The 13,059-nt window shown below is 38.1% G+C and overlaps 2 protein-coding genes across 2 annotated transcripts in view; one reads left to right on the top strand and one right to left on the bottom strand.

The window, feature by feature from the left end:
- LOC129740318 (autophagy-related protein 16-1) overlaps window positions 1-13,059 on the bottom strand; it is a 355,598-nt gene that overhangs the window by 130,727 nt on the left and 211,812 nt on the right. The gene's annotated exons all lie outside the window — the stretch shown is intronic.
- Window positions 1-13,059, top strand: part of LOC129740317 (uncharacterized) — a 459,755-nt gene that overhangs the window by 248,426 nt on the left and 198,270 nt on the right. The gene's annotated exons all lie outside the window — the stretch shown is intronic.

Here is a 13,059-nt window from a genome sequence, read left to right as displayed (position 1 = left end):
GTCCGAGGAAACCGTGGAGAGCTAATGGTTTTGACATAATCACTGCAGAGTATCGGACAGGTTCAATGGTTCAAGCTCCCGATGATGGCTGCCTCTTGATTAGATCGAACATCGACTAATATTTGGGTGAGTTTCTCAGCAGGATGTTTGACTCCGGATTAGTTGGAATCCATTATGTTTATGATAATAATTTAAAACGACTTTTTTATGATTTGTTGAACCATAAATCGAGACTTGGTGTGATCAATCTTCTGGAGAAGACAAACTTGTGAATAACTCGACAAAAAAATGGTCATAATTTTCCCCCTGTTTATTACAGAGAGAACTTTACCAAAACGCAATCATTCGAGTGCATGTTTGAAGCTTCTGAATGTTGTTTTTGGCAACATAACAAGCAATTAACCTGGCTGTTTTGCGGTGCTACCGAACATTTATGTATCGTTTCAAAAAAGCTGCACATTATTTTGAGCTCCAACGAGCCACCTTTAATCCATGGACATATGGAACTAATCCCCTTCCTCCAAAGATGAAGCCCATTTTACGGACATAACATGCATTTTATTAACCATCACGTGCATCCGATAGCAGCGACTTAAGAATGCATTTTGCCTGATGGCTCCAAGCTCGGTAACAACTTCTGCGAAAGCCCTCCGGGTAATTAATCATCGAGAGAGGGTCGTTGAACAACAAACAGCACACATGCAATGCTGCTACTTAGTAGAGTTAAGTCCCGGTCAGGTGCTGACGACATTCTTCGCTGCAGCCGGAACACGTCAACGGCAATGACCCCGTGGGATGTGCTCTGATTTACTGTGGCAACACCTGTTTCCCGATTTTACCTCTTTGCAGGGTCGAACAGGTGAGTTATGTTCATGTTGGATCACGAAAGAAATCTCTAATGACTTCTGTCGGTCGAAAGTTCTAACATCGGCAGCCTCTTCTAGCCGGAAAGAGATATCAATGACCTGTTGCCGAAGCTTTGCAAATCGTAAAAAACGCCGATCGCACCAGGATGTCGGTAATTGTTTTATACGATCTAGTTCGGCTCCAGGTTGTATCCCCCTACAACTCAGTACCCAGAGAGAGCGAGGCGAGATCGTTGAAAAAGTGCGATCAACTTTTAATTAACTTGTTTCTTTTGCGTCCGCTGCTGGGGTCTTAAACTGTAACGAATACTTCCCGCACTTCAGAATTGCCCATATGTTTAGGAATGGGGAGGACGAGAAGCTCTCATGTTGCAATGCACCAGTAAATTCTTGTGTGCAGAATAGTCTCCACTCCCTCTACTTCTTCTTGGGGGTAGAGAGAGATCTGCTGCCGCCCAGCACGAGATTTTGAACGATTCTGATGGCTTCCGGTGCATGGTGCCGCCGTTTATTGTCGACATCGTCGTTTTTGCAGGTGCCTCCTGTGTATCATTCGGCGTGGGAATTCAACAGATGGTTATCCGATGCGGTGCTGCTGCAATCCCGGAATTCGTTCAGAACCGGGAACGGCTGATCCGAAGACTCATAACTGGTTCCACGTACGACCGAAATATTGAAACAGTTTAACACAATTTATCCGCGAATCGAAGGCCCACAGAATGGAAGTTTTTTGTTCTGTTTATTTCGTTTTATTTTATGTATTTAGTTTTTTTTTGGGAGAGAGGAGAACCGAGAATAAGGCTACCAAATCGTCGGAACCTTTCCCCGAATGCATGATACAGTAACGAAGACCTACACCCTGATACTACTTTTTGTTGAAACATGTATCAATGATAGGGTTGCCAAATCGAAAGACTAAGAGCATGGTGCACCTAAACATATTGTGCGTGTTTTTTGGAGCACCGATGCAGTGCTCATAAGCATGGATGGCAAAACTCCTCAATTCAGCTTGTTAAGTAAAAGAGAGTGCATTTTTTTTCGTCTGCTCCCCAGAGCTGTGCGGGAAGAGATATATCGCACTGCAATCAAGAGTGAGATTGTCAACACATAAGGGTGAGCGAGACCCAGCAAACATTTTTATAGCTATAGTTTTATGCTGTTTGATATACGTCCCATACACATTGTAGAATGATCGTATGGGAGTTGAAAAAACAGCATTTACCTGCAAAAGTAGAAGCAATATACATACATAAATTTCATTTCTTTCTAAAGCAACGAAAACTACACCAATTGGGCGTTATCGGACACCTTATTCGCACCTATCGGAAGAATGCAATAGTGCCAAGATTTTGCTCTCATAGGCTTCAAATCGTTGCCAGCGACAATAATTTCCAGTTCTCTCATTGGTCAATATTGTTCAACTCCTATCTGTTTAAGTCGTCTGGATGCACTGCTGGTTGCAGAGAGAATAGGCAGATGATTTTCTCAACTGAAGCTAGCGCGAGAGCAAAATCATTTCAAAATTTACAAACATAGCGGACTTTCTGTCATATCCGATTTAAACTGACTTCAGACGACATTGTATACGATCTTTTCACTCAGCACTTGGAGTTGCGATTCGCATTACCATTGTAAACGACCTAAGCTATCATTTCTGATACGATTTCATGTTTGCGGGGGAGCATTCAAATCCGCCGATGAAGAGAATTCTCTTCTCCGTATAAATCTAGCGCGCTTCGTGTTGAGGAGAAATCTGGAAGCAAACACAGTTTTTTCTTGGTACGTTTACGATAACAGACGCTAATCTTCGAACCAGAGGTGTCCTGATTTTCCAGGATTTGTCCTGATTTTCGAAAGCCGGCCTTCCTTATATTTCAAAAACTCTCGAACTGTCCTGATTAAATTTGTTTTTTAAATGTCCTGATTTAGAATAAAATATCTTAAGTGTAATTAATTTGTAGTTAAATTATTAGAACATCATATGAATCTTTAATAAAATCGGTTTAACCTCTTAAGCCGATGGTAATCTTCAGTTCAGATGATATCTAAACGGTGTTTTTCGATACAAACTGCAAGCCAGCCAAGAAGATGATTTCTTCATTTGCATGAATTAAGGTGTCTACAGCACCGTTATTTCGCCTTCAATTATGCAATTTAAGAAGAGCTGCATTTTTTTCCCACCAATCTACTGGTGTCTTGAAAAATCCTGATATTTTGACGAAATGTTCTTCTTTAAACTCAAAATTTCAAATTGTTTATCAAATTTTGATGAACTACTAAAATGATTCAAGAGTAATAATCTCATTTTAGAACTAAAGCCAAAATCTCGAAATCTTATTCGAGGTTCACAATTTTTCTACAGTTTTTCATAAAATTTCTCATTTGTTGATAGAAATTTAGTCGCGAATTTCGGATTTCAATAAGATAAGACTAAGCTTCCCAAATTTCTCAGATGCTGTCCAATTTTGTTCACTTTGTTTGTAAAATCAAACGAAAATATGAATAGATTCATAAGTATTTGCGTCTAAATTTTATGAACAAATTTTATCAAAATTAACATAAACGATTTCTTGGAAACTTAAAATATGATGTGTTTTGATTTTTTGAACAAATTCTCAAGAGCTTTTCTACACTTTTTTACTAATTTTTTTTTTCATATTAGCGGATATTGGGAAAAAATAACCAAAAATTTAACGGCCCGGATTATGCCAGAAAAATATCTGGTAAGCTTAGGTTAGAATAATACCGGATTATTTGGTTCAAAATTTACTTATGCACATGAAAATTCCGATGTTTTTGATCAGATTCCGGATTCTTTATCCAGTTTATTTTGTTGTTTTTGAAATCAAGTTTGGATCATCATTGGGAGAAAACCTTGTTTTTTTTTTCATTTTAAACCTCGACTAGATTTCCAATTTCAAAACTCATCATTTCGAAATGTGAAACAAAAAAATAAAATTTCAACTATTACAAGAACTAGAACTAAGAAGTTTCAAAATGGTGATCCAGAATTGAAAAATCTGGAACAGTTTCATCATTCCCAATTTTATTTACATTTAATTCAATTTCAAATTAACAACTGAAGAAAGAATTCACATAAGAAACCGAAAATTCCGAATCTTGACAAGTGATTTCATGTTGAAGGTTTTGATACCAATTCCGCTTGTTAGCTCATAACTAAAAGAAATTTTTATCTGGAATTACGATTAAAAAATCGTTGTCAGATTTGGAATTTTGATTTTGAACTCAGGTTCAAACAGTAGGATTCAGATCCATAATTCTAATAAATAATTCAGATTCAGTTTCAGCTCGAAGTAAAGTTTTCTAATCGAGATAAACATATCAATGTGAGAATTTCTTTAATTATTCAAATTTCAGGTGATCGCAGATTCAAAGTTTGATTTCTTGATTCAAAATTGAAATTTCATATTTATTTACAGTCAGCCATTTAAACATAGACCAGCTTAAATCCCAAAAATAAAATAAAATTTGGATTAATTTTGAAAATTGCGTTCTATGAATAATAAATATTTTATTTTATAAGGAATATTTACAGGATACTAAAAATAAAACAAATTATTCTGAATAAATTATTCAAAATTCAAACTGCATAGTTATTCGAAAAAAATATTTCATTTTTAACTATGATCTTGAATTTTAATCGAGTTTACAAGAGTAGAAAATGAATAATATTTGTACCGCAGTCGTAATCTCTTACTTTTATTTTTGAATAATTTGTGGTTGAAAAGAAAAGGGTTATTATTTGCTTATTTAAGTAGATAGAAAAAGTTTATCTCTTAAATGAAACCTTTAAATCTATTATTTTTTAATTGAATATTTATAAAAAAAATACATTTTTAGGACTTAATTTCGAAAGATAGAATTTAAAATAAATACCCTTAAGAAAAAGTGTAATGAGAAAAATTTGTTTCCAAACCCCCCACCCCCTCCCTTCCTTGAGCTGGTTCTTCCAACTGCCTTTTTCAGGATTTGCCTGATTTTTTTTAGGTCATTCTGATGACCTGATAAGCCCACATTTTTTCCTGAATTTAGAAATCAACCTGATTTCTTAATTTTCACGGGAAATTATATGTTTCAAAAAGCAAAATGATGTACATTTAAGTTCTAATCAGTCAGCGCCTCAATATGACATTATTGGAAGTTTGGTACAACTACAAAAAAATCTTCTTAGACCCCCAGTGAATTCATGATAACTATAATTTTGCATAATTTTTTTACAGATGCTCACTGAAAGTCCAGACAAAAAACCCTTGAGGCATCTAAAGTATTAATTTTGAACTCATCGCTTTAAAGCGCTATATGTTGCTTGTTTCTCAACCGTACAAATAGTACAATTTGCACAAAGTTTTCAGTTTTCTAAACCTCGTAACGTAACTTATAAATGATACTCGGACAATATTCAGCTACAATAGTTTGTTTTCAAGTTAAGGTCGAAGAATCAGCCATCTTTTGCTAAAATAATTCAGTTTGTGGCCGAAAAAGCTGATATTAAAAGCTATATGTGTGTATCTTTTTTGATTTTTAAATTTTTAAGATTTTTTAAGAAATACGAAAAACATTTTTTAAAGAACTTTCAAAGACAGCTGTTTTTTCTTGTGAAGAAATTCTGCTGCGATGTTTCACAAAGAAACGATAGGCAGACTGAACTGTATCTATCATATCCTATGCACTTTTTTTTTTATTAATATTTTAATTTTAAATCTACTCGAGCTGAGAATTCCAGTTCGACAATCTAAATATTTTTTAAAATCGGAAACCAAATATGAATTTTGGTGTTCGAATACCATTTCTAACACATGATTCGTAAAAAATCTCACGTGAGCTTTCATTACGTCGTATGAAACCAAATGTAAACAAAGTGTTTTATTACGAAAAAATACAAAAACTGACATAAACTAGTCGCAACTTCTTTCCTTTAGAATATTTGTAGCCTGGACAACATATTCTATTGGTAAAATACAAATTTAAAAGTTGTTTTGATAACTTTTGCTGTAGTTTTCTGTGAATTCTTTAGATTTCATACGACGCTCACGCGAGAAATGAGAAATTTAAGTACGACAAATGTTGTTTATTTTCCAGCCCTCTATAAATCATCCATTTTTTTTTAAATATAAAATAAAGCTCTTAATTGATGGAGAGTTTTCACCATCAAACGGATAAACGAACGGCGATATTTTTTTCTGATGTCTGGTGTAGGTAAACCAAAAACCAAACGGCCGATATGACCCTCATAACTCAGAAACAACACAACAATAATAATCTCAACAATCTGGAATTAAAGGAATTTCAATCTGCTTGAGAATTAGCAAATATTTTCCCTGAGCGTCTATAGTCGATGGATAAATTCTTAGGACTAGTGCGCTCGAAGAGGGATTCTTCTAATTTCTTGTAAATTCGGTTGATCTTTTGAAAGGCACAATTTTTCCGCATGCTTTTTTTCAAGGAATTTAACAGCAAGCGGTCATTCTTCCCACTTTTTCCGCATACTTAGATAACGTACTACTTTTATGCCTACCCCTTTTCATCGTCGAAATGAATCGATAGATACCTTAGAGCAAGTTCACTGGTGTTGGGAAAAAGTGGTAGAAATTTTGTCACTTTTTGCACATTTTGAAAATGTTGCCATACAAAAACATTTTCAAGATCTGTGGCCTTCAATATTTCTATCACATACGTCTGACATAGAAACAGTGTTGTAAAAAAATACAACGCCCAAAGATCTTGAAAACATTTTCGCATGGTAGAATTTTCAAAATGTCAAAATTTCTACCACTTTTTCCCAACACTAGTGAACTTGCTCTTAAAATGGGGTCTAGAAACACATAGTTTATGATATCACCATGATCAATAACAAACCTTATTTATCCTGATTTTATACTTAAGGTTTCCTGAATTTTAATTTAAAAAAAAATGTAGGCAACCCTGCTGGTATGTATGACTGAAACAGCGTTTTCAAATCTATGGATTTCCCCGTAGATCTACGGATTTTAAGCATTTCTAAGGAGAAACGGATCGATGCTCAAAATCTACGGACTTTCAGCATTTCCTACAGATTTTCTAAGGATAATCGAAAAAATTAACGGGATTCTGCGGATAAACGAAAATTCTACCCGAAAAAAAGGTCATCAAGTTTCATTTTGTCAAAATCAGTACAATTTTCGATTTTTGTCAAGCCTACGGACTTGAGCGGTTTGCAATCTGGCAACGCTGGACTGAAACACTAGGGCGCTCTTGGCTAGAATTCTCTTTCTCCCACTCAGATGCGAGAGCTCTCGCACTTGCCGTCCGAGTCACTTTCAGCTCGTGTAATCTGAGATAACGAGTGGAGCACGATCAGCGAAAGAGGATTACACTCGAAAGCCGAACTGAAAATAGTATTGTTTTTCCCGTCTCTTTGTTGTTTGGGAGGAGCTGACCAACCATGCTCATAGGAGTACATCGCACGGAACTCCCAAAGAAACCTATGCGTGAAAGAACAAGAGTGAGAGTCGAGAGCACAGTGCGCTGTGCACACTCTGAAACGAGCACGCATCACGAAGAGGGAAACGTGCGAGCACGGCTCGGGCCGTGATCTTGTGCTTTCTCGGGGGCTTGTCCAATAACTTCAGTAATCAATAACCAGATTATTTTTTGGCACTCACCCGAAGCACACACGATGTTTACTTTCTCTCAAACCTAATGTACCATTTCGGGACGAATAGTAACTCAAACCCGCCGAAACTCAAATGAGAGCTGCAGAATGAATATACCGATTGTTTAATTAGAGAAATAAACGGATTTTTTTTAGATAATTTTGTGTGAAAAGTCTCTTAAAAATAAAACCTCAAAACATGATTTTTTTCCCGGATATGTGTTGAAATCCCAAAGTTTTTACGGGTATTCCTGGTTCGCTAGCCAACCTAGTAATATTTTTAAAACCTTGTGTGGATAACTTAGTTCTGGCAATTTTTACGTAGTCTGGACAACGAATAACACATATGATAGGACCCTCGGATAAGTTCAAAATATATGAACTTCGATATTACTTTGCTGTTGATGATCTGTACCAGCGAGCAAGTTTCTATAAATTCGTTATCAGAACATTATTTCTAACGGAAATTTTCTTTCTCTTTACAGGTAAACACGATTGCAAAACACTCATAGTTCAAGGTATTGTAAGTAAAATAATAAAAGAAATTTGGATTTCTTTCTATTATTTCTGATATAAATTTTAACAATAATCAATGTAGTCTGACAAAAATATAGGAAACGAATCTGGCAAAAACCTGACCAGTTGCTCTACTACAATGACATTCTTTAACAAGATTATCAATTCGGAAATCATCCGATCACCCTGTAACCGGACTTACGGAAAAGAACTTTTCGAATGTGAATGTCAGTGAAAAACGAAAATCGAGCGGTTGAGTAATAAAGAGAAGAGTCAAAGATAAAAAAACAGCACAAACAAGCCCTTATTCGGCAGAAACCGGCCCCTGGCCATAACATTTTTTTGGTTTTTTTTTCGGCGGTATGAGTTCGAGCCGGTTGCGGACCTTTCTCATCGAGCTCTTCGTCTGTTTACTTTTAATGTTCGCACAGCACATCTCAAGTTGTATCCCAAATTGCGGGACAAGATACTGAGTGCCTTCGATTACTGTTCTCGTCACGAGATCCTTTCGGTTTGGCACAAGGGACAGGGATATCGGGCACGTGTGTGTTTGAGCCTCCTGAGAATTTTGGATTCATGATCACCGGTGAAGGTTTGAGGTATAATTTTGGAGGCCGCAAGCGTCAATTGCCACATCCGGACGCGTTCATTAGGAGGAAAAACAAACTTGGCGAACATGATATAACCAATTACCGAGGGCTCGATTACCATGATTCTGGGTAGCTTTCTTCCAGGATCGCAATTCAATTAAGGTCCCCAAAACACGCAAACAAACGGTCGTCGTCGTCGGTCGTCACCCGGACCCGTTCCAGTCGGCGAGAATACGGTTCCTTCATTCGTCACACAGTCGTCTCCCCTCAGAGACGGCCTAATGGAGAACCTTTCTGCCAAACCGAATCGAACCGCGCGAATTGGCGTATTATAGAGATGAGGTAATTCACCGGATTAGCCATGCGTTCCGGAGCGCTGCACACAGGTGTCTTCTTGTAGCTCTGTGTCTTGCAGCAGCAGCAGCAGCTCGAGGGGGTTAGTGACCGGCACCTTACCTGACAACTGAGAATCACGGGACCGTTTTCCAAATGTCATTCTACGCGGGATACCTTTACCGGAAACGTTCTAATCGGCATTTTTTTCTTCTTATTGGAGAGAATTAGTACTGTATGGAAACTGATTAGCAGTCATCCTAATGGTTCATACGAACTTTTAAAACCACCATCAGAAAAGTAAAGTATTACGTAAAATAACTTTTGCTGCATCGAAGCGCATGAACTTTGTCTCTCAATTTTCAAAAATCCATTTCCTTATACATAAAATCGAGTGCAATGGTGATGATTTAGCTCTAAGAGTAACATTTTATTTATCCGACGCTTATACGATCTTGAATGAATGTTTGGCTCACATCTACTTTAATTTTCAATTCATCTCAAACATTTTGTGAAGTTCCATGTAAAACAATATTCCCCATCATTTGAGCCTAAATTTAACGAAATCCAACCAGCCATTTGTGCTGAAGTCGTGTGGACGAAAATCTGTGGACACACACAAATGTGTGTGCACGCACATTTTTGTCCACAACATTTCAGCGGAACTGGCTGACATGATTTTGCTCAATTTAGGTTTCAAAGATGGAGAATGTTGTCCTGAATAAAACTACACAGAATTTTCGAAAATATTTAAAAATAAAAAAAAACAGTTATGAGTTACAAATCCGAAAAAGTATGTTCTTTCTAAATCATCTTTATTGTAACAGATTTGCTCGTGTTGATGCCAAAACAGGTGCAATCCTACTTTGGAATAGATATTTGAATTTTATCCATAAAAGACGCCATCAAGAATAGTTTTCCCCTAGTAAAGATATGAGAACCTCTAGACTCAGCACACGCAAACTACAGTAACTTTTTCCTTGGGCCTCAACGGAGAAACCTCGAATTGAGCACAACATCGATTTTAGTTGGAACCAGTTCAACGGACGCGCTAAACCCTCACCAGTAAGCTGTTGTTGCTCCTCGAAAATCATAAATCTTTCCCATCGGCAGCGCTCGATGGAAGACACATGTAGTAGTTCGGCTGCCAATTCCGTAATTGAGCAATCAAAACACCAGAAGCCCGGGCATTCATGCACGAGCGCATCGGGAAGAAATCTCATCAAAAACCAAAGTCCGTGTTAGAGGTGTTTCGCACCGCTGATAATCAGAAATACGAAATGGACGATGGTGATGTCCAATGGTCCGGGATTCCGATTCCGGTGGCGTAGCCCAGTCTAAGTCAAATTCTCTCTCTCTCTGTGCTTCGATGCCTGCCGCCGCCGTTGATGGATTGCTCGTCGATTCAGTCGAATCAGAAACAGATCATAACGCCATAACATAACTTCTTTGGTCCATTTTTGCTCCCTAGCTTCCCCAACCCGTTAGACAAAGAAGGAAGGAAGGGTGCAGTGGCTATCGTAAAAGTGATGAAAAATGGGATTAGTTCATTCACAGTTAAGCCACTAATAGGAAAATTATGTTGAATCGATTCTCCCGACGATTGGATTCGATTTGATTGGGATGAGATGCTCGACTTTAGATCTGCGGCTGCAAACGGGGAGAGAAAGAAGAATCCCAAGGGAACACCTATCGGAAAGAGTTTAGCTTCTGTCCGATTACGTCGATCGATGTCTGGATCGAGCTGAAAATTGCTGGACTCAGATAACGATTTCGTTTGCATATAAAATCGTTCTAATCTGTTGTCACCGTTTTACGGCTTTTCACCAGCAGCAATAAAAAATTGATTCGAATACCTGGATTCGGCCTTTCAGCAACGGCCGGGATCGTAAATATCCAATTATAATACTAGTTGAATGAACTTCTGGAGCAGCGGGGTCGGTTGGAACCAAGCCGGGGTAATTAACCTAATGATCTGTTGGTGAAACACCTCAATGGGTCGATGGGTGAAACTTCCTGAACCTATAGAATCGAGGGATCATTATAAGTTTGGTTTCCTTCCGAAACCATCACTCAGCATTTCGTTAAGAAGGTGCAAATAATGTTTATATTTATTATCAATTTTCTGGTTTATCCATAAATTTCTTATGAAAAGATAAATCCATGTATGACCATCTCTTGAGAGAACCTTAACCGAACACGACATTCAGGAAGTAGAAATACACTCATGATAGTCTTTGATAACAATTCTTTAAAATGAGTCTACGGACCTTAGGAAAACTAACTTCAAAACACCTATTTAATCGGTTCATAATTAATATTTTTAATAAATTCCCAATTTCGTGAAAATTTTGATTTTTATAACGGAGGTGCAAATGAACATTGTTGAATTTAGGATTCAAAAGAAGATGTTTAGTAGGCTGCTTTGTAACTGATTTGAGCTATAGTTGGAGGGTTGCTGGAAAATGGTCCTTCGAGCCAGATCGTAAGATTTTGAATCTATACTTTCTTCTGCCCTATTTTCTTTCTCTTTTTCTAATCCTTCACACTAGATGCGGTCCGAATGCTGTGAATGTTGAACTGAAAAAAGTGGAGGTTTAGAGCCACAGTTTTGAACGTTATTAAGCTCGTATCCGCCATACAAGGTAAACAATCCAAGGAAGTTTACTCATCCCAAATAAGAAAATAGAAAGCATCAGCACCACAATGTTTAATTCATTCTAGCCTAAATGTTCTCTCAATCTCTTGGAGAAACCCTGTTTTAAATAATTTTGGGAAGTTTGATTTTCTAATATGTAGATGCATGTAGATGTAGATAGTTTGAATCAGAAATTAATCACTCCAACGGAATGTGTAAAAATCCGGTTTTCCGACCGAGAAAACTTCAAACCACAATTTACACTTCTCGAACATTCCGACTTGTATAACATCACCATTACAAGAAAATTACAAAGATATCTCGGGCCGAATGCGCTCCAGTTCAAACCGTCAACCGGAAAAGTACATATAATTCAGTCCAATCTTCGCCGCGCATAATTTATGCACCGGCACATCGTTTTCCCGTCTGTGGCTCCCCTACAAAGTTGTTCCGGTCCCGGACCCCGCCGTCAGTTTCATGTTCGATTTCCACTTGCTGCTGGTACAACCTTGACCATAATGCGTAGTACCCGGCATGTGGATATAATTTACCCATCCCACACTCGATCCGATCCAAAGATCTCGCACAAGTGATCCCATCAATCTTGGGGGCCGCATCTCACGCAACCCAGCATTAGCCTACTTCTGGCTCTGGAGCCCTCACAGGCTTAGACAACGGCAATGGTGTGGGGGGAATTTTTCCAAGGCCTAACGGGAGGACCAGCCTTGTTCCTGAACCGCACACCCATCAACCCAGAGGAGTCCGGTTTCGGACATAATTCAATCATAATAACACTTGATCGGATCGATCCACCCCGATGCGGTTGCAGAATTCGTGCTTCCATCATCATCATCATCATTGATGAGCAACCGAAATCGAACCGATGGGAAGGAAGCAGCAGCCTTTCCTAAAGCGCCTCGCTCACTTGGTGTGGCGGAAGGATCGCCAATGTGGAACTGCTGCCAAGAGCAATCCCATCGATACGGTTTGCTGGCCTCTTGAGTAATGAGGTAAGAATTTGGATAGAAGCCTCCATGGGCCTAAAATCTATTCATTTTTGAAAAAGAACCTGTGAAAACGACTTTATCTCCATCCAATCGTTTCAGAGATGTTTCCAAATATGGACGCTTCTTTGGAACTTTTGAGAAACTTGTTTGAAAATTTTGCAACGCAGCAAGTTTTTTTTTATTGAGAAAATTTTGTACTATGGTTCTGTCACTCTACTTTGTTTTAATTCTAGCGTTTCGTTTTCGAGTACACGCGATCGCATATTATAGTCGCTCTGTATCATGCAGATTTACTAATGGGATCTTGTCCGAATGGATAAGCTCAAGTTAGGCAATGGAGAGTTGTTCAAGAACGATTTGATCCGCACAAGTCATTTTAATGTTCCCGCCTTCATTTGTGCCAGCAACTCCACTTAGCATGAGTCGGCATGGAAAGCAAATGATTCCGGGAGAAAAC

Source organism: Uranotaenia lowii, chromosome 1, assembly GCF_029784155.1.
Source record: "Uranotaenia lowii strain MFRU-FL chromosome 1, ASM2978415v1, whole genome shotgun sequence".
In the NCBI taxonomy this organism is placed as follows: domain Eukaryota; kingdom Metazoa; phylum Arthropoda; class Insecta; order Diptera; family Culicidae; genus Uranotaenia; species Uranotaenia lowii.
Note: the sequence above shows the minus strand (reverse complement) of the source record. Positions and strands in the feature narration are given on the sequence as shown.